This window comes from Tachypleus tridentatus, chromosome 11 (assembly GCF_004210375.1).
Source record: "Tachypleus tridentatus isolate NWPU-2018 chromosome 11, ASM421037v1, whole genome shotgun sequence".
Classification (NCBI taxonomy): Eukaryota; Metazoa; Arthropoda; class Merostomata; order Xiphosura; family Limulidae; genus Tachypleus; species Tachypleus tridentatus.
The window spans coordinates 88083322-88110507 of NC_134835.1; the positions used below are offsets into that span (position 1 = coordinate 88083322).

At 32.4% G+C, this 27186-nt stretch overlaps 1 protein-coding gene and 1 long non-coding RNA gene across 9 annotated transcripts in view; one reads left to right on the plus strand and one right to left on the minus strand.

Annotated features, from left to right (window-relative positions):
- The window catches only part of LOC143232703 (NGFI-A-binding protein homolog), a 248833-nt gene extending 236374 nt beyond the window's left edge, over positions 1-12459 (minus strand). For all 6 annotated transcript variants that reach the window (XM_076468450.1, XM_076468449.1, XM_076468448.1 and 3 more), the window contains exon 1: positions 11503-12459. The gene's annotated coding sequence lies outside the window, so the exon portion shown is untranslated. The remainder of the gene's footprint in view (positions 1-11502) is intronic.
- LOC143232710 (uncharacterized) lies at positions 9545-25371 on the plus strand. Of its 3 annotated transcripts, none has more exons than XR_013017686.1 (3): positions 9545-9783; positions 11520-12533; positions 23719-25371. It is a non-coding gene; the product is annotated as an uncharacterized LOC143232710 (long non-coding RNA). The 3 variants fall into 3 exon arrangements; XR_013017684.1 differs by lacking the exon at positions 9545-9783 and adding an exon at positions 10961-11097; XR_013017685.1 differs by lacking the exon at positions 9545-9783 and adding an exon at positions 11071-11213.
- Positions 25372-27186: the final 1815 nt, after the last annotated feature.

Genomic DNA, 27186 nt, shown 5'->3' on the forward strand with positions numbered 1-27186 from the left:
TTTGGAATTTTGCACAAAGCTACTCGAGGGCTATCTGTGCTAGCCGTCCCTAATTTAGCAGTCTAAGACAAGAGGGAAGGCAGCTAGTCATCACCACCCACCGCCAACTCTTAGGTTACTCTTTTACCAACGAATAGTGGGATTGACTGTCACTTTATAACGCCCCCACGGCTGAAAGGGCGAGCATGTTTGGCGCGATGGGGATGCGAACCCGTGACCCTCAGATTACGAGTTGCACGCCTTAACACGCTTGGCCATGCCGGGTCCCAAATTATAACGTAACGATAAGCATAGAAATAGATTTGTTGACTAGCTTTTATGTTAGTCCTAGATTGGTAGAGAATCTTGAATGACGGTCACTTGTAATGTGAGCCTATAAATATTTGATAGTCTACAAGTGTCCAAGCTTTCTGAAACGTAAAAAAAAAAAAAAACTAATCTCTTATAGTTTGAATGAACTAGACTTTGAATTATTTTTACCAAATACTTTTAAAAGGACTGACAATTAAACGAGAGCGATAAAACAGTATGCACATGTTAAAGTTGTTACTTCTTTTTTTAAAAATTGGAACCTAACCGACCTATCTAACAAAATTTGTTCAAAAGAGAAGACATTACGATACACGTTTACTCATCATTGACCTTTCAAAACACACAGTAACTAAAGACCTAACGTAATGTGTTCATAGATAAAACGATACTTTACATCGGAATATAACTTTCATATATGTTTTACGTAATAAACACGTTACTCTACTTTCCAGTTTAACTGAACTAACAAAATGTATACATTATAAAAATTTACTTTGCACTTGAACCTGACTGCCATAACATTATATGTCCAATGTAATACACTGCTTTTACTGAATTGTAACTGACGTAACAACATGTAAAAACATAACTTTTCATTGGAATTCAGCTGACTTAACATAATATGAACTACGCAAAAACGATAGTTAGTATTCAATGATAATTGTCTTAACAAGATGTGTCGATAGTAAAGAGTTTTCTTTATATTGAAACTTAACTGCTGTAATATAATATATCTAATGTAGGAGGTTACTTTCTCTGGAAGTTATTTTATCTATATAATAAAGACACTACATTTTTTACATTGTAACTTCACTGACCTGGCATAATGTGCCTGTAATAAAAACATATTTTACTTTGGATGTTAATTGGCCGAAAACAGTATTTACATGATAAAAATGCTATATTACACTGTAACCTAACTCACCTACATAATGTATAAAAAACTTCACAATATTTACATAGTAAAGACTACTTATTGCGCTACACTAAAAATAACAGACCTAACTTAATTTTTTACCAAAGTAGAATGCTATTCCCACTAAAATATAACCCACTAACGAAATATGTAGACTGTCAAATGATAATTTTGTGAACTGAAACTGAACTAAAATAATGTATCATAATTGGTGAATTTTTAATTTCGCACAAAGCTACACGAGGGCTATCTGCGTTAGCCGTCCCTAATTTAGCAGTGTAAGACCATCACCACCCACCGTCAACTCTTGGGCTACTCTTTTACCAACGAATAGTGGGATTGACCGGTCAAATTATAACATTGAAAGGGCGAACATGTTTGGTGTGAGGGTGATTCAAACCTGCGACCCTCGGATTACGAGTCGAGTGCCTTAACCACCTGGCCATGCCGGGCCTGTGTTATAATTAAAACGATATTTTATAGTAGAACTTAACTAACCTAACAAAATATGTTCTAATTTGGAGTCGTAACTTTACACTGAAATTTGACACAAAACCTAAAGTATTCTGTCACAAGTAAAGTTCTTATATTGAACCTTAGCTGAACTAACATAATTAGTCCAAAGTAAAGACGTTGTTTTACACAAAAACTTAACTAGCCCATTATAGAGTATTAATATAATACTCTACTTTACTTTACAAATTAAATCATCTGATACAATGCGCCTACGTAAAAACGATAATTTATATTGAAATTTAGCATTGGTCTAACAAAACATTTATATGGTGTAAAGATTAAATGTTTTCATCTGAATTTAATTGACCTAACAAAATGTGTCCAAAATAAAAGCAATAATTTAGAGGAACGTAACTGATGTGTTTGAATGTGTCTATATTCAACCTGATAAATCTATAGCACAACTTGTCTGATGTAATATAATGTTTTTATACTAAAGGCAATGCTTTACAGGAAAATGCGATATTTTAACACAAAGTGTAAATTGTTTAAACGGTGCTTTACATGGATACTTAATTGGCTTAACAGAATGTGTATAAAAACGTTACTATACACTAGAATTTAAATTACATAATGAAAGATGTCCATAGTGAAAACGTCAACTTATACTGAAACTTAAGAGATTTAACAAAATATGTACATAGTAAAATTATTACAATTTTACACTGGAACATAACTGACCCAACATAATATATTCATTGTAAAGTAACTTACCATTATATATACATTTTGGTAGGTCACCTAAGTTTTGTGTTAGCTACCTTAACATTATTTACACATTTTAGTAGGTTACCCTGAGCTCTAATATAAAGTAGTTTAAAATCCCGTATGAAGTTCGGAATGTCAACCAACTAAGTTTTAATGGAAAATGGTTTAACATTATATAAGTATTTTTAGAAAGTCAGATGAGTTCTCGAAGAAAATGGCTCAATGTTATATACACATCTCGGTAGGTCAGCTGAATTATAGTGTAAAATAGCTAAATATTACATTCACGTTTTGGTAGGTCAGCTGAATTATAGTGTAAAATAGCTAAATATTACATTCACGTTTTGGTAGGTCAGCTGAATTATAGTGTAAAATAGCTAAATATTACATTCACGTTTTGGTAGGTCAGCTGAATTCTAGGGTGAAATAGCTTAACGTAACAAAGACATATTGGTAGATCAGGTAGGTTCTTGTATCAACTATTTCAACATTACATACACATTTTGGTAGGTTGGCAAAGCTCTAAGTTCGAATATAAAGTAGCTTAACATTATATACAGATTTTGGTAGGTCAGTTTATTTTGAATGTAAAGTAACTTAGCACTACATACACATTTTGGTAGGTGAGGGCTAATTCTGATGTAAAGTAGTTTCACATTATTCGAACATTTTAGAAGGTAAACAGATTTTTGGTGTAACGTGGCTTAATATTATATAAACATTTTGATAGGTCAAGTTAATTCTAATGTAAAGAGGATCACATTATATAAACATTTTGGTAAATAAGTTTGGTTTTACTATAAAGTAGCTTAAAAGTACGTACACATTTTGGTAGGTCAGTCAACTGAATTTTGATGGAAAGAGGTTTAACATTACATAAACATTTTTGAGTCCTGGTATAAAGTATTTTAACATCACATACACATTTTGGTAGGTTAGCTGAATGCTAGTATAAAACAGCTTAACATTATACAAACATTTTGGTAGGACAGCTGATTTTTAAGGTAATGTATCTTCACAATACATATACAGGTTTGATACGCCATCTGAGTTCTTATGTAAAGTAACTTAACATTATATACTCTGTTTGGTAGGTCAGGTGCGTTTTAATGTAAAGTACTATAACAATATATACAAGTTCTGAAAGGTTACTTGATTTCAGATATACAGTAGGTTAAATGTACATACATATTTTGGGAGATCAGCTGACTGAGTTCTAATGATAAGAAGTTTAACATTATATAAACATTTTGGTAGGTCAGCTTAGTTCTAGACTAAACTAGATTCGCATTATATACAAGTTTTGGCAGGCCATCTGAATTCTAATATAAAGTAGCTTAATATTATATACACATTTTCTTAAGTCAACTGAGTTTCAAATCTAAAGTAGCTTAACCTTACATACTAATTTTAGTAGGTCAACTGAGTTCTAATGTAACGTAGCAAAGCATTATATGCACATTTTGAAGGTCAGCTGAGCTCTAATGGAAAGTAACTTTACAATATATAAACATCTTAATAGATAACTAAATTTTGATATAAAATGCCTCAACATTACCTACACATTTTTGGTAGGTCACCTGTGTTCTAGTAGAGTAGATTAACACTATATACACATTTTGGTAGGTCACCTGTGTTCTAGTAGAGTAAGCTAACATTATATACACATTTTTATAGGTCACCTGTGTTCTAGTAAAGTAGATAAACACTATATACACATTTTGGTAGGTCACCTGTGTTCTAGTAAAGTAGGCTAACACTATACACACGTTTTGGTAGGTCAGCTGAATTGCAACGTAAAGTCACTTTATTTTGTGAATAACCTAGATTTTAGCCGAAAGTAATTTCTTCATCCTAAAGTCCCTCCCCATTGAACAGCGGTGGGCTCAGCAGATAGCTCAATGTGGCTTTGCTATAAGAAACACACACACACATACACACACACACACATGGGTGGAAACTATATGCTGGCTACTTTCTAATTCTTTATATTTTGTTAGGATTCGTAGTTTTACGAGATCTTATGTTGAAGTTCTGTTTCTTTCTCACAAAGCTCAGACATCGAGTGTTCTTGACCTTTATAAAGTATGATTTATATGCATTAATTTCAAAACGAAACATTCTCAAATTGATTCTAGCAAACTGTGTAAACACGTCTGATGCCCGGAGCATTTGCGTTAGTAATGACGGTAAGCATGTTTAATAACTTCTGTAAAAATGTTTAAAACAGATTAAGCCGTTTACAAACTTTTCTGAATTAATCTTAAGATTTTCAGTTTGCTTCTAGTAAAATTTATTTTAACTACAACAGGTAGTTTTTATTTTAAACATGGGAATTTTTTTGTAATCACTCTTTACTTTCGGATCTACAGTTTTTATGAACCATAGTCCTAATAAACGCTTCAACATTGTCTACAACAAGAATAAAACTTACCCCCCCCCAAACAAAACAACAACAGGGCCAAAATATACATCTACATTGTTTAACACAGAGTTAAAGCTCCAAATAACGAAGCCAAAATAATAATTTAAAATATACCGGAGAAGTTTCTTCATGAATATCACAACTTGTAGTACTTCTGTTGATATTATGTTTCTTGTAGATATTCTCATTATTTTATACGGTATACCCGGGAAATTTATAAGAAAGCTGGTTAGATATGATGGTATTGCGATGAAACGTTATATTTAACAAATTATTAGTTTTCACCAGTACTTAGATTTTCATAATGTATTTTTAAGCCTAATAATTTAAATACTTCTTTTTCTTTGACACCTTTTTCGTAGTGTGTTTAACGTAAACGTTAGGAAACAAATCACAAGTCCAATATTTTTTAATATTGAAATAAAACAGAAAACTTGCAATTGTTTCTTAATTTGGGTGGGTTAGTGGGTTTGGCGTTTATGGCGCAAAGCAACAAGGCTGTCTTTGCCTCTTAATTTGGAAAAACAGTTGTTTGATAGGAACCTATGCAAGATTACATTAATGTTTAAAGGCATTTTCTCATTGGGTTTACGCAGAAAAATTAAATATTGATGAATTGAACTTTGTTTTGTTTTTCATAAACACATTTAAAGTTAGTAAAAAGAATTATTCTTAAGTGATAGAGAACGTATAAAGTAGTTTCTTGCTTTAAAGCTGTGTTGCCCAAGAATTTTTAAATGATTTAAATACTTTATCCTTGATTTTAAAATGTATATATATATTTATTTATTTGTAATTTTTAAACATGAAACAGAAAAACTAAAGTAGTTTAAGGAGCGAGAAACCCGTTATAAAGAAAATAATGTTGTGGAAAACTTGCAATATTTTGGTCTAATGAAAGTTCCTCGTGAGGTGAACAATAAGTTCCCAACTTATAGTGTTAAACATCCAGGGATAGAGTCCCTCTGTAGACAGAGAGCTTAGTGTAAAATTTTGCGATAAAATCGAAAAAACAATATATATTAAGTTATTAAGTATTAATGAGATTTATACAATACTTCAGGGATAAATATTCACACAAACATTGTCAGTCTTAGATAACTTATGATTATGTAATTTGCTTCTTTAATTCTTACATAATTTGATACAAAGTAAATTACACCTTTTAGGGTATCCTACCACCTAGTTACATAAGAAGCAGAACCGGTAAAACAAAGAAATAATACATATATATATATTATCCATTACTGTTATTAGCGTTTCACTATGTAACATTTTAAATTTCTGTTTAGTGAAATGTTAAACACATGCTAGGTGTTGATCACGTATTTCAGAGGAAGCAAATAATCAAACTAAACAACTAGGCATTCCGAACGTTGCCCTCAAAAACTACTGTAAAGAGTTGCTAATGAGAAAAACAAGTCCTTATCTCCAGTTTATTTACTTATTGTAGAGCAACGTCCGAGGCAACCGGTTTACTTTTTAAGTATGTGTGTTTGGTAAAAGTTTGAAGGGTTATTTTTCTAATTCCTATAGGTTTTTCGAGATGAATATTTTTTGTTTGTTTCATGAGGGAACTCCCTGAGTTCTCGATCTTTGATTTTATTTTACCATACATACACGAATTATCACATCGTATTCCATAATAACTTCTTTTTCAAAATCAAATATTAAGCGTTGCACTCATGCATCCGTCTGAAAAATCGCCAAATTTCACAATACTGGCAAGTGTTTCAGAATAACATAAAAGTGTTTGGTTATAAATAAAACTAAATATGCATTAAGCTTTTAAACGAATAGCCAGCCTCCTCCGTCAACGTTAAACAATTACATCAGCTGTGTAAATCTTTTTGTTTCAATAAGACTTGAAACAAATATAGAAAATATTGAAATTAACATCAGCCTAGTCATTAACTTTTGGGTCCAGCGTGGCCAGGTGATTAGGGTGCACGAGTTGTACGTAGTCTGAGGATCGCGGGTTTGAATCCCCGTCACACTCTTTCAGCCGAGGGGTTTTTATAATGAAACAGGTCAATCCCACTATTCCTTGGTAAAAGAGTAGCCCAAAAGTTGGTGGTAGATAGTGATGTCTAGGTGCCTTCCCTCTAGTCTTACACTGCTAAATTAGGGACTGCTAGCGCAGATAGCCCTCGTTTAGTTTTGCGCGAAATTCAAAAACAAAGTTTAACCCTCTCTTTCCCTGCCTTTCTTCTTACATAGTCTTGTTTTCCTTCATCTACAGTTTATACGACATTGAAAGACAAGTCACTTTATCTCAGTATTCTTTGTATCATCCTCTTAAACTCTTTAATCTAACTCTCAATAAGTTCATTTCATTGTGAACGTGACAAAAGACGCTCAACACGCTCTAAAGAAGTTTGCCTTGTATTTACTCTTTTATCTCACGTGCACGTTTATAATAATCAATATTTTGTAGTTACATAATGCGTTGAACACCAAATAGTTATTTATAAGCAAATAAAAACCTCAAGACATGAGTGTGCAAATTTACGTGTTTACGATAAAAGCACTGATGATTCAAATGTTATTAACATTTGTTACCTTCAATACTTTAAAACTAGTATTTGGTAATAAAAATATAATATTTCTATTGTTCTAGACATTAACTTAAATACGTATAGATACATAAGTAGAAAGAGTATCCATACAATAAAAACACTTCAAGCATTAGAGCAGTTTATTCTAGTTGTTATTGTATATATATATATATGTTGCAAGTAACCATTTAAAGTTCAAATATCTTGTTCTTTAATTTTAACACATAGTCAGTAAGGTACAGTCATATTCCGGACTGTAAATAGGTCAACAGAGTTTGGTCCATGACTATCATAACATTTTATTGACAACTTCTGATCAAAAGTAAGCTAGTGCTAGAAATTAGCGGGTATGATTTGTAAACTAGCTTGAAATCAAAGAAGCCAATTTCATATTACAGACTGATTAATGATAAAATAAATGCTATGGATAAACATAACATAAAATTCAAATTTATAACGATTATAATACATAGAATAACCAGTTAGCTATTCTCGCTGTTAACGATATTTTAGACCATAAAATTGCTCTTTGCAAAGCAACTACAGGATAGCAAAAGTTAATAAAAGAGTTATATGCCACTATGTATATACGTTGTAAAATAAGGCTTGAACGAGTGAGTTATTTATGGATACATACCTCTATGTGTAGGGCTTCAGAGTTTGTCGTCAGAAATGTTCATCACCATTCTTTGTTACATGTCTAATACATTAAACGTAATCAACAACTACGTATAATAAAGATATTTTAAAAAATAATACTAATAGAAACGTTAATTCTTAATATCAACGAAAATTCACCTCGTAATGAAATTCGTAAAATATCCCCTCAAGAACTATCCAGTGGCTCAGCGGCAAGTCTGCAAGCTTACGCAAATAAGGAGCGGGTTTCAATAACTGTGGTTGATAGAGCACAGCTAGTTAGTTCACTATGTAGCTTTGTGCTAAATAAACATTTGTGTTTTTGTCTTAGCATTATTTGAGTTTTCCATTCAACTCATCAAACTAACGAAAAGTTTAAAGAAAAACAGATGAAATGAAATATCTTAAAAGAAAAAATGTGTCTCAGGACGGCCAGTATGGATATTAACACTTTTATCAAAATAAAGAAAAGAACAACATTTCGACCTAAGGATGTCGAAAATTTGTTCTCTGCTTTATTTTGGTAAAAATATTAATACCCATATCAGACGTCCTGAGACACATTTTTACTTCAAGTGGGTTTCTCGTTATCACGGATTTTGAAAGACGATTAGAGTTGCAATTAAGCCCAGTCAACTTAATACATGAAAAAAAAAAGTCACGAATTTGAATAGAAAAAGAAATGAATACCTTTCACGAAGAATAAATTTATAGAGTGGGTTTTAATACTGTTTGTGAATGGTGTTATCGACGTAATTTGCTGTCCATTTTGTAACTGTAAGAAAGCATTATTATAGTGAAAGCTTTTAATTCTAACAAATAAAGTAAAAAGTAGACTGTTTCAGACAAACATTGTCGTAGGAATTATTATGATATGTTATATGACTGATGATTTAGACACCATATATATATATATATATACATTCACGATGAAACAAAGGTAAAAATAGTCGCCAAACTGCCATACACTGATAGCACAAGTCCTTCGTCGCTTTAGCTTTCGTCTTATTGAAACACATTTTACAATCAAATTCTGCTATCTGTGTAAGGCAGATAGTGTTTTTTTCACCTTTGTTTCAATGGTGAAACCTTTTTTTCACCTTTGTTTCAATATGTATGTTGTTATTGTTAGTCCATTCTACTTTTCTTTTTATATAAAAAATAAATATGCTGAGATAACATGACTCACATAATGCAGCAAACAAATCTTTATGTAACACTGGTTTGTCTTAGTAAACAGCTCCGACATGTAACACGAAGAAGAAACAAAACGTAGCCTCTAAGAAGACCTAATTATCATACATGTAAGCCAACATGGATAAACATCGCGCCTCCCACATAACCATATTTGTTTAACTTGCACTAGACAAAAAGTATTAGTAATGATGTGACAAAAACGTAAACTCTCCGTAATTATTTGTACATCAACAAAAATAAGGACGACAGTGTGAACGTTATATGAGTACTACATCAACAAAGACAAGGACAATAGTATAAACGTTTTATGAGTACTACATCAACAAAGATAAGGACAATAGTATGAACGTTTTATGAGCACTACATCAAGAAAGATAAGGACAATAGTATGAACGTTTTATGAGTACTACATCAAGAAAGATAAGGACAATAGTATGAACGTTTTATGAGTACTACATCAACAAAGATAAGGACGACACTACGAGTTTTATATGAGTACTACATCAACAAAGGTAAGGACGACAGTATGAGCTTTATACGGGTTGTACATCAACAAAGTTAAGGATGGCAATATGAACTTTATATGAGTTGTACATCAAAAAAGGTAAAGATAACAATACGAGCTTTATATCAGTTGAACATCAACAAAGGTGAGAACGACGGTATGAACTTTATATATATATATATAAAACCTTGACCACAATTTATGCGAATTCGTTTTTGAAGTTGCCAACATTCGTATAAATATAACAACGAGTATTTTATTACATAAGGTTTTGTATATTGCAATTCACAGTTAGTTCGGACTTCCAACTTCTTTCACACAATACAATTTTATATCCTAGCACAGCTAACACTTGTCAACTCTGATTATATTTTACGTGTTAGTTGCCTCTGTCCAGAAGTTTGAAAGCATTATCAAGAAGTTATATCATTATATGTAAATAATACAAACTAAAGACTAGATAACTCTCTAACTTGTTTGTTTTTATCATGTTGGATGAAAGGTTATATATTAGGATAATTCTATATTATTTATTAATATAAAGGTTTGTTTTATATATTATCCCTCTGTGGCACATCTGTATGTCTGCAGATTTATAAGGCTAGAAACTGGGTTTCAATAGTTGTGGTGGTCAGAACACAGATAGCCCATTGTGTAGCTTTATGCTTAATTTCAAAAATAAGTTTTATGTAACATCTATAGTTTGTTATGTACAGGGTACATACACGGGAAATATTATTTACGCAGAGACGTTAATATTTGTTCATAATGTTATCATAACATGTTTTATATCAACTACATGAATTTTTTTCAGCTCTTTTATAGTTTATAAGACGTTGCTACGTGAAAGTTGTTTTTAGAGAACTCTTGAAATTTTCTCAGAGATTTATATCTACTCTCATAATATAAACACTCATTGCGTCTTTTGTGTTTTAATAGGAATCGATTAATCAATCAATCTATAGATTATTTACTTTCATAATATTTGATTCTATAAAGTAAATATTACATGTATGGTGTAATTCTTTAAACTATTACCCGTTACAAGACATGGAAAACTGATTGCATCAGTCACTCCCTTTCATGTTCAGTTAATGAATATACTTGCAACATACTTGTGGAAATAAAGCTTATAACTGGTCAAGTTGGGAATAGTTTGTTTTTCTTGTTCTATTAAAGCGTTAAATTAATAAAGAAAGAAAAAGAGAAATTTAACACGTGGAGAAAAGTGGAAGTAAACTGTAGTTCATTTATACAAAATAATGTTAAAGTGCGAGTCACGAATCTGGAACTCCAATGATATCGCTGAAAATAATCATATGTTAGTAAATCGCTGCAACATTTTGTTCCTGTATAATTGAAGGATGTATAAATGATAACTTAGCCGTTAATGCTTTCATCTTATATATCTGTATTTGATAATCACCATTTATTTAGGTTCGTTGTTTACGTACCCATAGAGTAAAATGTGTTGTCATTTAACCTAAAACTATCTTTCACTCTTTAACAAGGAAATAATACGTCAGCATTGCAATCTTTTCATTGCTAACAAGTCGTTAAAGACCAATAATTTCTTCCACTAAAATCATTCAATTATACTGAAAAAACACCCATAATATTTGTTATGCGAAAAACCAGTTGTCCCCTCTTTCTTTTCTTTTTTTTTTTTTTTCTACACAATAACCAGAAAGTATAGAATACATGCAGTTGTTCTAGCAGAACTAACCTGTTTTTCTTTACTAGGCTACTTGTTTGTTGAAGATATGGCAACAGTCCAACTTCTTCGGTAATTTAGGCCGAGTCGGAAAAACACGAACGGGTCGAAGACACCATGCGAGACGTCATAACGAGTAACAACAAATGGCTCAGGTTCTCACAGTATTACAGCTAAGCTTCTGGTGTTGTTTATACGGACACATATTATGATAACTTCAACGAGTGACCAAAAAATTTTGTAATGTCAAGCCAAGAATCAGGGCATTCTCGTAAATTATCGATTCATAATTTTACCATAGTTCTGATGTGTTAAAGGAAATCCATGTTTTGAAATTACACGCCTAATTTTCGTTGATATGACTACCACAGGTTGACTGGAACTTGAGCTCACATCCTGACAGATTTCAGCTCACGTGATCACCCGATAACCTCAACCAAATCACGGTCAATTCACCACAATGCTACCTCTACTAACTTGCTGCTCTAACGTCTTTCAGACCAAACAATCACCGTATATTCACAACTTTTTTTAATTCCACAGACTCGGAGAACGCTCACTTTTTCACGGTCTTCTGTGTGTTGCCTGCTTAACAACAGCCAGCTCGAGACGGTTAAGCGATGACCGGTCTCACCCATCATCCGCATGGGTTCAAAGGGTTGAGCCTGTCTAGACAATATAACGAGGCCGCCGACGTTGAATGGCCAGCGTGGCGGCCATTCTATCTAAAGCAGTGAGATGTTTTGGTTTTGCTGAGCACAGACCTGTTTCAGTTCTACTGAGTAAGATATAAATGCGACCAGACAGCGTGATCCTATAGAATTTTAAATTGTGCACTTTCAGACATTTCCAGTCTAAAAGACTCATGGCTATTTTAAGTTTTCAAAATAACACATAAATGTTGTATTTAATCATTGAAGTCAGAGCATCACTTATTCCTCTAGTTTTGCCAGAAGTAGAAACTGCATTACAGCGTATATGAATTCACAAGAAAGCCAACAATCCGGTGGTTGACACATTCCATCCTTGAAGCATTGTGAAAGGTATAGATAGCTAAATAATATTTTGTTTCTGCCTGTCCAGGAATGAGCTTTAATTTGTATTTAATGTCATAGTTATATCAGCAATAGATATATGCAGTAAAAAAATAGTTATATGAAAAGAAAGAGAGAACATATTAACGTTGCTCGCAACATTGATTCTTTTGCCTTATACTAACAGTGTTAATTAATACACAGTTTCCCCACTTTTTCAATGTGCATCTTTTTAGTGTCTTAAAGAATACGGGTGGAGTATTTCAGTATAATAAGATATAATCCTAATATCAAATGCATGTTTTTAAAAGCAGAACATTTACTGATATTGTCTAGATATTAAGAGTTCTGAATACTTTCTTCAGTAGTTAGTTTGTTTATACCAAGAATATATTATATTCAATAACAGTGGCTATGTAAAATGAAAAATTTTCTACTGTTTTAAGAGAACATACGATGCTAAATAAATGGTTATATATATAACTTTCATCTGTATTATTATATCTTTTAAATCTCTCAATAATACACATATTATGTAGCCCTCAATGGTTCAGCAATAAGTCTGAAAGCTTATAACGCTAAAATAATAGTAGCCAATTGAGTAGTTTTGTGTATAACAACAAGCAAACAAACAACCCTTTCAACTTTCAACTTAGAACTTTTGTGGCCAATTATCTTGACTTCGTCTCATCAAAACACATAAATAATAGTGCTTGCAAACTAGATAACTCTATAGATTTTTAGTATTGTATCTATATACGTATTAAAAATTGAATACGAAAATAATTATATTAACTCCGTATATATATATATATATATACGTATGTATATTTACTATAACTCTTGGAACTTTCCGTTTTCATAATTCTTTTCTTATTTGCGTTACAAACCATGTTTAAAAGACTACTCACATGAAGTCTGTACCTTTAAATCAAAATACTAGGTAAAATACATAATTGAATGTTTGAAAAATGGCGAAGCTCAAAAGTAACATATTGAAACCAGAAGCCTTTAATTTACAAAAAAAAATAAAATAAGTCTGTTAGAGCAAAATTAAAAATTTTAAAGTAGTAAAATACAATAATACAATTTAAAAATTTATATCAGTAAAATACATTAGTAGAATTAAAACTTTTAAAGCTGCGTTTTACTGCTGTTTGAGTGTAGTAAAACACGACAATATTTTAAAGCAATACAATACAGTAGCAGAAGCTAAAAATGTTAAAGCAGTAAAACACAGTAGAATTTTTTTTTAATGTAAAGCAATAAAACAGAGTAAGAAATTGAAAACTTTTAAAGCAGTAGAATATAGCAGCCGAATTTTAAAATAGTAATTGACTGATTGATTATTTTATAGCAAAACATATTGGACTATACGTTGTGGCCAAGCGTGTTAAGGCGTGCGAATCGTAATCTGAGTGTCGCATGTTCGCATCCCCGTCGCGCCAAACATGCTAGCCCTTTCAGCCGTGGGCGCGTTATAATGTGATGGTCAATCCTACTTTTCGTTGGTAAAAGAGTAGCCCAAGAGTTGGCGGTGGGTGCTGATGACTAGCTGCCTTTCCTCTAGTCTTACACTACTTAATTAGGGACGACTAGCACAGATAGCCTTCGAGTAACTTTGTGCGAAATTCAAAACAAACAAACAAACAAACAAACAAACAAACTATATGTTGTATCAACCGAATTGAGCCCCGAATCTTATATTTATAAGGCCCTAAACTTACCGCTATCCTAACAGTAGAGTTAAATTAAGTTTACATCATAATCAAATAAGTAGTATGAAAACATTAAGGTGATAAACTACGATATTAAAATATCTCCTAGCGAGCCAGTTGTAAGTTTACGAACTTGCAATGTTAAAATCCGAGATTCGGTCGCCCGCGATGAACAGAGCAAATAATTATGTAATTTTGCGCTTAAACAACAACAACAGCGCCTGCAAAATAAAACATTTTAAAGCAGTAAATCAAATATAGAATTAAAATAATGAAGTGATAAACTCTGCTGTGGAGTTAAAACTCTTAAAGTGATAGAACATAGCAGCAAAACAAACAAGTGTTAAGGTAATAAAACACGACAACAGTACGAAGAATTTTAGGTGGTAGTCGCTGTTACTTTTAACCCAAAGATAAGCCACTGCGTTCTCTTCACCGCGGGTAATAAAACCTCGGATTTTAGTATTGTAAGTCCGGGAATTCAACGCTGATTCATCGGGGTAAACCACAACAGTAGACTTAAACATTTTAAAGTTGTAAAACACATCACCAGAATTAGACATTTTTAAATAGTAAAACGTTTAGGCATAAACTGTTATTATCTATGACTACATGAATTTCCTTTTCTTTTCTTTTTTATTTAGCTTAAGGCTTATGGCAATACTTTTTTACCTTGATTAACATTCTTTGAAGGCCCGGTATGGCCAGGTGATTGAGGCATTCGACTCGTAATATAAGGGTTGCGGGTTCGAATCCCCGTCGCAACAAACATGCTCGCCCTTTCAGCCGTGGAGGCGTTATATAGTAACGGTCACTTCTACTATTCGTTGATAAAAGAGTAGCCCAAGAGTTGGAGATGGGTGGTGATGACTAGCTGCCTTCCGTCTAGTCTTACATTGCTAAATTAGGAGCAGCTAGCACAGATACTTTTCGTGTAGCTTTGAGCGAAATTCAAAAATAAATAAGCGTTCCTTGAACAATTACAACAGGGCAGTTGTATTTGAAAATATGGGAAAAAAACTCCAATAATTTCTTCATAATAAGCACAGAATCCAGTCACCGTGTGCTCGCTTAAAGTAGTGTTATTAAAACATAATTCAGTAATACAAGGCTTATGATGGTAGAACATTTTGAAGCCTATTATTTATTACAGAAAAATTGCTTGTTAAACAGACTATTTAAATACAAATAGCATGGTCTATAGTTTAGTTTGTCTGTGGTATAAATTCTAGAATTCTTTATTTGCTTCCCATTACTTAAAAAAAAAAAAAATCCCGCTTTCTGGCGTCCTGAGTGCTCTATAAGAGTGATAGTTAAATCCTACTATTTAGAAAATACTAGCCTAAGAGTTAGTAGTCAGTGCTTCTGCTTAGCAGTCTCTCTTTCAGTTGCCCCTCGCTAGTACAGCGGTATGTCTTCAGATTTACTACGCTACAATCAGGGATTCGATTCCCCTCTGTGGGCTGAGCAGATAGCCCGATGTGGCTTTGCTATAAAAAAACACACACACACTCTTTCAGTCCATCACCTCAAAAACTATATGCCGATAACACTTTATAAAATTATAAAAGAAACAAACAATAAAAAAGGGTTATTCAGAGTGCGTCTAACCCTCATATAGATAGTCAAGTAATGTTCAGTTTTCCTGCTAGAACTGCAGCAGTTTAATTGTTAGTTCTTATAAATAACGTAATACATATAGCTTTCAAACATTCATACTTCACTGTATGAAGCATTAAGAAAAAACTTTTAGGATAATTAAAATATTCAATCATAAATACAAAAAATAATCGTGTAAAAATTACTTAACAGGCTATAAATTTTCATCTAAAACCATCATACTGTAACGTCCTTTGTATTGAGATTACAACAGACTGACCTTGTGAGTAAATACGTTACATGACCTTCACCTTAAAACACTTGTACTTGATAACCTAGAGGTAAATAACCATTCAAAACGGGTGCAAAAAACAGCACTTTCTTAAGGAAGATAAACAGGGAATAGTGAAAGATATTTCTACTCCAAGTGAGGTATATGTTTTTGTTTTTTTCTGGAAACGTCTGCATCTGTTCTAGTATAGACTTCTAGAGATTAAAACGTTTCATTCTGATTTTTGATGCTAATTTGCTTCGTAAATCTAGTCGTTTCAGTAGATGTTGACAGAAGAACCATTTTTAAGACAAAGTTTAATTATAAATTTCCTATTCGTATATTTTTTACTTTTTCCGATAGTTTGTAAAATAATAATAATAATAAATTTTATAACCAACAGAATCATCAGTTGTATTGTGTCAGGAAAATTTATTGAGATATGCCCTTGTGGATTGTTGCCTTATTTTGATCCAGACTAAGCACTATCAGCTCAGATTATCAAAAGTTATTCTGTGCATATATCATTCCTAGTTTGTTACTAAAGTATGTTATTAATGAAGCACGGGGTATAATACATTATTTTTAATTATATATCATAATATTTTGTTACTGAAGTATAGAACATAATAAGTTGTTATTGACGTATAGTGTATAATACGTTGTTTCTGAAATATAGATCATAATACCGTGTTACTAAGGTATAGAAAAAAACACGTTATTACTGGAATATAGAGAAACAAAAATAAAGATCATTAATATAACGAAAATCAATAATGATGCAAAAATTCGAAACGTTACGTGGATGATTTGAGAGAAAAATAGTTCCATGAGAGCCTCCTGGAGTTGCAAGTCTAAGTAACTCTAACTACTTGTCTTTGTATCACACAACACCAAAGTGTGTAGTTTATACGTAATTTTGTTCTGAAAGTATAGCTTAATCTTCCTTTGGTCATTGTTCTTTAATAATGATGCTTGAAACTTTAAAAAAATATCAGGGAAGTCAAAACTACTTTTCGTATAGTTTGACGTATTTTTTTATTAGTTCTAAACAAAGATTCTTTAAAATCGGTAGCGATATCTTTGTTCGTTGGCTTCTTAGGCCTTTTTTATACCGAAATCATTGAGAGTGGACACATGCAATAGCAAGCACCACTTCTTCACATTTATTACCATGAATAAATCCAGTATGAACTAATACCATACTGGCCGAACGACTCTCTGTATTTTAAACGCATAAACCACAATGTGTCTGTGACGTGTATTTATTTACACAACGTTTCCGTTTTGGAAGACCGCAGTTCATCACTTAATTATTTCTGCTTTTCAATATCGATGTGTAATTTAAAACCTGTTTTAATGGGGATGGCTATTGTAGCATAAACATACCTGTGATTCACGTGACAACTCGCAATCTACGAGAAACCAACATGTAAACCACAACTGTTAATTTATTTAAGCATATTTCAGTTTATGTGAATGCTAGAGAGTTATAATTTAAAGAAACGTGTATGAATACCATCCACAGTGTAAATCTTTGATAACCAGTCGTTTTTTCTCTTTCTTTAGAAGACCTAAAGAAAGAATTATTATATTAAACATTTCGATTGTTTTTTGTTCTTTTACAGAAATAATAATATGTATCCAACTCATCTTAGCTTCCAAAAATCCAATGGATATCTATCCCAGGTCTGAAATGAAGAAAATAACTTGCAAAGCATTATATTTCTTTGTAACTTAGGTTTGCTACATTATTTTCAACTGTGGTATATATACAGATTCGGATTTGTCAATATTGTAATCTATTTAAACTGATAGATTAGAAGGAATATAACTAGTCAGCAACACCCAAAACTAACTTTTAGGCTACTCTTGTCTGAACGAATAGTAGAACTTGATCACGACACGATATGACCCTTGACTCGAAAGTGGGAAGCGCGTTTTTGCGGTAAGAAGTCACGAAATTTAAACTCTCAGATTCACAGTCTGAAAACGCTGACACTAGGCCACGTCCTACCCATAAAACACGTGCCCTGCAATTTTTCCTAAAACAAATATAAAGTTAATTTTGTTGAATATTCAAGTTACCTAAGCTATTACAACAAAAATTCCAAAACGCATAGTACAAAGAGCAAGAAACGAGACAGTCATACAGAAAATATTTCAAGGTCAGTCAACTTGATATTAATGATGAAGTCGTTAGCATTACACCAGTAAATTGTTCCGCCTGTTTCTTGACCAGCTTCACGTAGGCATAAGCTTGTGGGTGTCAAATAAACTTTGGCAATAGAAGGAAAACAAAATGGTTTAGAGCTCCATACTCATAAGTAGTGAGAAATTAGACTTAACTTTCCTTATGTGAACATTATATGTGATAGAAGACTCTGAACATTGCCTAAGACTGAGATTATTCTTTGTTTGTGTAAACGGTTATATTAAACATAATAGAAAATTCTAGACATTGTATAAGACCCGATACTTTTATTACCATGTGTAAAGTTTTACACTTAAGAGAAAAATCTGGGTTTTAGTTAAAACTCGAAACGTTATTTTTTCTTGTTAAACTTCTTAAGCCACTCGTTACAGAAAATTTAGAACATTTGTTTACATTTTATTAAACTTTAAGTGTATGCATCATACACAGTGCAAATTTTAAACCACAGTTTACTTCAAATGTAAATCAAGTAAGAACGTTTGTTTATAAAAAATCTTAACATTAGTTTAATCTTCAAACAATGAATTTAGTTTGCTTAACACATAACGAAATTTTCTCTTCGTTCAATCCTTGAATAAACCATATAATAACATAATTTTAGCATAAAATTTTAAAGCTTAACCTAAACTTTCACAAGCGCACGTTAACTCAGCTGTTAGTCTGGGGACTTATAGCGCTAAAAATCGGGTTTCGATACTAACCGTGGACACAGCACATATAGCGCATTATGCAGCTTTAACGACACAGAGATATATTATTCTACAAACGCTTAAGTATGAAGTCCATATGAAGAATAAAATAGCAATTTCAAGACACACATGGGACAATCTTAAATGATTTAGTTACGTTAATATATTGACGCTCGCCAGAGATCTAAGTTGTGGAGGTACAGCCGGTTTGCTCACCGCCTATGTATGTATGTTTCATAACGCATTCCCGATCGTTAGATACTGTGATGCTGACGTGACACCTCTGGGTAGAGAAGTATATATATATTGTTGTTGTTTTTTAAAGAAAGTTTCTTATATATATAACTTAGAAAATAGAAGCTCTTTCGCAAAGCCTTTGTGATGACAAGTGACTCCTAAGCTACACTCGACACCAATCCCAAGCAGTGCTCTCCTTCGCAAAATGAAAATTATAATTACTCAAGAAATACTACAATTCGCGAAGCTTTTGAGTTAGAGCTTAATATTTCACTTAATATAGTAAAACCTACTAAAAAGGATTTGAAACTTATAAAGGATCAAAAGCTTCCAATAACATCTTCACGTCAGTGGTTTATTTCATAAGACAGATGACCAAATAAACTGGAGATACGGAAGTCACTTTAGACCTTGTTCTATGTTGTAACTCGCTGTCCTTCACAGAAGCTTTTGACAGTAGAAGTTTAGTCGTTTGGACAGCATAATCATGACATCAAACTAAATACGATGGACGATTGAGGAAAGTTCTAAAAGACCCGCAGAAACTGGCATGTTGTTTGTATAAAGTGTGGTTAACCTTGGTCAACACGTTTCGTTGATTACTTTTTATTGTTGAATAGTGATTATAATCTTACTTTACTGCAAGTTTTAACAAATTGATGTACGTTTTAAAACGTCGTTCAAAAATATGATGCTGTTTTGGTTAAGAATAGCTTAAAAATTAACGCGTCGGACTTTGAATCCGATGATCCTATGTTTGCGTCTCGTTGCTGCAAAATTGCGCTTCGGACTTCGGGGCCGAGAATACGTTATAAGAGCGATAGTCAAATCCTACCATTCGATTAGGATAGCCGAATAAGTGTTGGTAGGTACTTTTGACTAGCTGTATTCCCTCTAGTTCATTATTTCAAAATCAGATACAGTCATTGCAGATAAACTCCATGTAACTTTGCTCAAATACCCGAAAGTGTTTTTTTAATTTTCATCAAGTACAGTGTGAGGAAATTGAAGAAAAAATGTTAGAGAGTTACTGGATACTTTAAGCATTATTATACGATTTAAACTAGCGTAACTATTTATACCTTTCATTATTCACATTAAGAGAAACCAAGCAAACGCTAAATACTCGGAATTTCACCTTCTCTCACTATTACTTTAAAAAAAAAATGTCTCTCAAACGTCAAATTTTATTAAGTTTCTTACCTTAATCTCTGCACGAGATCATAAAATGTGATCCACAAATTATGACAGTTATTATTCGAGATGCCATGACTATGTAAAACGTTCACTTAATTATAATTATAGAGAAAGACACGATGTCGGTTGCAGTCACGGGCGTATCGGGGGATTTTTCTGAGGGGTGAGTTGTACAGTCTTTGCCCCAATGTGGTTATGAGTAATAAACTTCTGCTACCAGTTTTTACAGAATAAAGGTAAAAGTTGCCCGAAATACCATGTTTCCTGCTTTTTATTTTGGCCGAATAAAAACTGAAAATTTGTTCGAATAGTCGAATAGCTATGGAGATTACTACTCGCAGCCCACCGCTCCCGTAGCGAGCGCCCTTGCTTCTATTAATATGATCACTGCCACAAATGAAATATGATATATTAAAATTACTTTCACCATACATTTATATAACAATATAATAACTGTATCTTACAATAGTGGTCTGGTGCTTAAGATTCCCCGACTTGAAATCCTCCGGTTTCGCTATCAAAACTTGTCGCCAAAAATGTTTGCCTCTTCAGCCATGGCGGTGTTATAATGTGACGATTGATCCCATCATTTATTGTTAAACAATAGCCCAAGAGTGGGCGGTGATTAATATCCAATAGTGCCTTTTTTTTAGTTTATCATTCAGAATTAGGAACAAGTAATAAAGATAGTCCTCGAGTATATTTGCACGAAAATTCAACACTTTTCTTCTTACCTAACTCTATCCACTTATTTTTTTCACGCATCTCATAACAGGATTTTCTCTTCAGCGATTTTTGAAATAATTTCTATGTTTATCAGGATTCTGTTCAATAGTGCAAGTAAATGATTCATTATTTGTTTCATTTACCAGCTATAACTTTTATTATTTCTACATTCATCAAAATGCCACAGTTTGTCTCCAGTAGGGTAAACTGTTAAATAGTACAAGTATTGTCCGTTTGCTATTGAATTTCGCGCAAAACTACACGAGAGCTATCTGCGCTAACCGTCTCCCTTGTTTGTCAGTGAAAGAGGAGAGGGAAGGATGTTGGTCATAACAACTCACCGCCAACTCTTGGGTTACTCTTCTACCAACGAATAGTGGGATTGACCCTTACGTTTTAACACCCCCACGGCTCAGATTGCGAGTCAAGCGCCCTAAAGCGCTGACCCAATAGCATCAATAAATAATTCATTCAAAGCTGATAACGTTCTACTAACTAAAAATTAGCATATCGTTTCACTAACTGGTTTATAGACATTTACATTTCTAATGTTTATAACTGTCGTTAGGTTACAAAAGCAAAATAGAAAGATTTCAGCAGAGGATTTTTAAAGGTTTTATAAAGTAGTGAATTGCATCGTATTCGCAAATATAAAACCCAACTATTGTAAAATGTTCCTCAACCAAGAGTCAGTCACTAATACAAAATAATAGTCGCAGGTATTTCATACAAGTAATACATAACTTCTTTTAAAACTGGTTATTAAAAAAAAAATAAGTATATACATAAGCTAAACCATAAAGTTGACAAGCAATTGTTTTAACACGAAAATTGTAATAGCAGTTGGAGTTGCGCACCAGAAGAATGGCCAAGTGGTTGCGGTGCTTGAATCTAAGTCTGAGAATCGCGGGTTCGAATCCCCGTCACACCAAACACGTGCGCCTTTCAGCAGTTACAGTTAATTCCACTATTCGTTCGTAAAAGAGTAGCGCAAGAGTTGAGTGTAGGTGGTGATGACTGACTGCTTTTCCTCTAGTCTTATACCGCTAAAATTAGGAACGACTAGTGCAAATTGGTCTCATGTAGCTTTGCGCGAAATTCAAAACAGCAGAAAAAATAGTTTGTTTTCAGGGACTTAACGAAGTTTTCTAACCAAAATTAGAAGTCTCCTAATCGCCATTGCTTCATTTCGTAATATCTTCTTTATTTCTTTCCACTAATAAGCCTCAAACCTTGAGAGTTTTCAAAATTCTATGTTAATTCCTTTAAGTTCGCATGATTATTGATCTTTTGTATTTATAAATGTTTTCAATATTTTCTTGAAACAATTCTCAATTAACATGGATATGACTGTGTGACAGCAAAAGGATTCTTCAGTGATCTAGAGATTTCTTGAAGATAGGAAAGCTAGGAAGAAGTGAATATCTTTAGTAATACCCTAAATAGTGGTTCTCAAACCTTTTCGTCAATAAACCACCTTGTATGCCCTTCTTTGTCCGTGGCTTTACGCGTCAGTGACTTGTATTTTGGACCAGCTCCCAGCCCACTTGAAGGACTCTCCCGAACCATCAGTAATTCGCGCACCACACTTTGAGAGCCACTGCCTCCCCAAAAAAGGAAGTGTAGAGGTCACATATATGTATTGTCAGTAATCTACAATTAATAAAGCATTTAAACACTAACATTAGTCTAGTTCGTAATAGGATCCTCTCCTATGCAGTTAGCTCAAAGTATTAAATAAAATATTTATTTTACGGGTTAAGAACATAATATTTTTATTTGGTCCATAATAGGATTCTCTGCTATACAGTTATTTTTATTTGGTCCATAATAGGATTCTCTGCTATACAGTTAGCTCAAATTATAAAACAAAATATTTATTTTTACGGGTTAAGGATATCATGTTTTTCATTTGGTCCATAATAGGATCCTTTGTTATATAGTTAGCTCAAATTATTAAATAAAATATTTATATTTACTGGTTAAGGATATGATATTTTTCATTTGGTCCATAACATGACACTCTACTATGCATAACATCGATTCGAATGTTCTTGTCAGAAAGGGCAAAATCACAAAAATGCCATATGAGACTATACAAGTTTCACAAATAACAAATTATTAAAATTAGTTTTAATAAGTGAGTTTACCAGAAGCTGATGTAAATAACTATTTAAATAATATTTAAAATGACATTACAACGGTATTAATTATTTAAAAATTTTGTTTCCTCAGGAACTGTTAACATTAAACTATCAGTTTCTGTTAACCGCTGAAGTTTATGTAACAGAGAATCAAAAATTAAAAACTGTAACTTTACTTATTATTTATCATGTTAAAACGTATTAAGGATTTATAATTTTTATAGGGCAAAGCGAATAAAAAATAACAACTGGAACAAAACTCTTATGTTACTTACTTCTAATATAATTATTAAACTGAAAAAAACTAAAATCGAAAAAAATAAACGAAACTATGTGTAGTTTGAAACTCACCTCATCATTGAATTTTTGAGTTACTATATTCGTTGTTATTGTTTTAGCGTACAACTACACAAGAGCTATCTACCGTTGTCCATCGCAAGGAATCGAACCCAGGCTTTTAGCATCATAACTCCGTAAAATTATCGTTGAACAACAGAGAAACATTATATTCGTGCTATCTACGCTACCAAATTTAGAAATTACTTGTGTATTTTAGTTGTATTTTACAGTTTATAGAAATAAAGAGAAGTATTACGCCTTCTGGATTATAGTAAATTGTACATCATATTTTATTAGTATATAGTTGTGGATAATTTAGCTGAAATGTAAAGATAAAGCTAAGAGAAAAGATTCATAGATGATTTTATTTACATATATACATATATATGTGTATGTGAATAGTTACGTATTCCAGCAAACATAACATAATAAATGCGAGGGAAGTAGATCTAGAAGTTTATAGCAACTGAATGTCATCGAATTTTTAGCCGAAAGTATAAAATTAACTCCCTTAAAGATGCTATTGCTTGTTCTGATGTTAAACTCTGAATCCTTATTTCATTCTTGTTACTCTAACCAACCGGCTGGTTTAGAGTTAGTGCCATCTTCCACTAGCACAGATATCTCTTTAAGAGTTGGTGGTCCTCGTTGTACCTTAGTAATGTAAATTTAAGCAATAAAATATTTGTGCAGTCAGATAAGATAAGACAGTAAAGACTATCACATTGATATGATATATGGTAAGGGTAAAGTCCAATTTATGCATCGTTCTTACCAAAAGAAGCACAATGATATGAAACTTTCTATGGAATATTTAGTTACAAAGTGTTCACGAACTTCCATTACTTTTACTTTGATACAGTGCGGATTTCTTTTGTTTTCACTGTAGTAACTACTCTACTAAAAACACATAATATTACATTTCCTAACCTTTCTCTTAAAAGACATAGTTACAAAGTATTTAAGAAAATCATTAGAAATGTTTCAAATTGATAATATAGCTTGTACTAATAAAGAAAGTTATGAATTAAAACTATTTTAATGAGAAACTCAGGGCAGGAAAACGTAAATTTAATAAATAAAACATCAAATTATGAACTTTTTTAAAAAATGAAACATATATTTTCCATCCACAGTAAATATTTGTCATTATATTACTTCTTTAGGGTTCATATACTCTTTTATTCAATATGTATAAGAAACGAAAACAGATATACTTTGGAGAAATATTGAAATCAATACCACCATCTGATAATTTTACATAGAAAATAGGCTACATCTTAAAGTAAACAGAGAATGAATTAAAGCTTCTTTTTTAGAAAAAGAAGCGTAGGCTTAGAATAGAACATGTGCTGCTATTAGTGGAAAGAAAGAAAAATCATAATAACTTCCATTTCTAATTTTAATCTAGAATGGTTCCGATAAATTGAAGGAAAAGAAATTTAATGATTATGTATTCAATACATTTCAAAATTTCAATTTTTTTACCATAATTAACATGTCAAGTAAAATATTTTAAAATAATAAATGCAAGGAAAAATAAGATTTAAACAATTCTTACGTAAGATATATAATAGTTCAGTTTTAATATGGCGTTCATAAAACTTAAGAAATACAAATGCAAGGAGCTTTTATATCGTACAGCAAGTTTATTTTGTATCACCATTTTTTGTATAATTTCCTGATAAAAATAAAAATATATTGTATAAAAATATGTTTTCATTTGTTCGCCCACAGTGGCTCAGCGGTATGTCTGCGGAATTCCAACGTTAAAAACCGGGTTTCCCTACCCATGGTGAGCAGAGCACAGATAGCCCATTGTGTAGCTTTGTGCTTAATTCAAAACAACAGCAACAACTCGTTTGTTCTCCATGAAATATTCTGGAGTTTGGCTACAGTAGATGATCCTAAAGTAATTTGAATTGCTAGGATAGAAATATTGTCCATACCAAATTTATCAGACCTTAAGGCAAAACACACAGTAGAAACGTTTTCAATATAAAGTAAAAAAAATAGACATGAGATAAAGTTGTTTCCTAATATTCGACTATGATTACGTATAATTTTAGTGTTTAAGATTTCGAACACCTTGTTGTTGAAAAATAACTATTTCTTTTAACCTACAGAATAAAATTTATTCGTGCTTAAACTGCATTATCTTGCAATTTTGGAGGTAGCATTTACATCACACATACAACTTGGTCATTGACAAGATCTCTACTGGATTATTGTGTATTACTTAAAAACCATATACTGAATACCTTAATATAATTTTTGAAGAGTTTAGGTTTTCTACCCCAATTACTTCTGTCATCAATAACTATACTTTCACTTACTGTTCTTAGAGATTTTATACACTTTCTATCGAAACAAGGAAATTTTCTTCAATTTATCACATAAAATAGCTAGCTTTTACCAGCCAAACATCTGACTTCTACATTTTTATGGCATTTTAGACCTGATACTTATAAGTGTTACCAATACTCGCTACTATGAGGAATCAGGGGTTCGATTCTCATTGGTATACTCAGTAGATAACCCGATGAGAATTTGCTATAGAGAACACACACACACTATTAGAAATACTATTACTGCATGTACTTTTTATAAACATTGTGTTGATGTGGCGTTATCTGATTGATTGGATGACAACCTACCATAATATAAAAAATCAACTACAGACTGTACCTTGGTACAGTTCGTTTTCATCTAATAAAAAGTTAACAATCCAGAGTGTGTGTGTTTTTTCCATTTCATTCATTGTTACCATAATTATTTTCAGTACATTGTATAGTAGACCGTACATAATATAAAAAATACTTAACTTTAAAAACTTCTCTGTGAAATAATAATAATAATAAATAATACTTTCTTTATGATATATTTTTGAAGCGGAAACCAAAAACTTTAGCACCCTATCTGAGAATGTGCACTAATAGAGTTAATCCATCACTAATACACTACCAACATAAGAAGTGAATTACTTGTTTGGTTGATTTTTGTCTTAAACCATATCTACAATGAGCTATTTGCTGTGTCCACGTGATGAATCAAACTCCGTATTTTAGCGTTGCGCACGTAAACTTACTGCTGTTCCTCTAGGAAAAAGAAGTAAGAAGAAAGTGTACTGGTAGAACTACAATTATTAATCGTACAGGAGAACTAGATATACTGCAACGTTACGAAATATATATGTTTGTATCTTACTTCTAGATTTTACAATTAAAAACTTGTTTGTTTGTTTATTTTAAGTTCCGTACAAAGTTACACAAAAGCTACCTGCACTAGCCGTCCCTCGTGGGAAGATAGCTAGTCATCACCACTCATCGCCAATTCTTGGGATATTCTTTTACCAACAAATAGTGGTACTGACCGTAACTTTATAACATCTGCACGGCTGTAAGGGTGAGCATGTTTGGTGTAACGGGAATTCGAACTCGCGACCCTCAGATTACGAGTCGAGCGCCCTAAACGCCTGTCCATTTTTCTGGTGCAAAACTCCAACTGTTATTAACATTTTCGTGTTA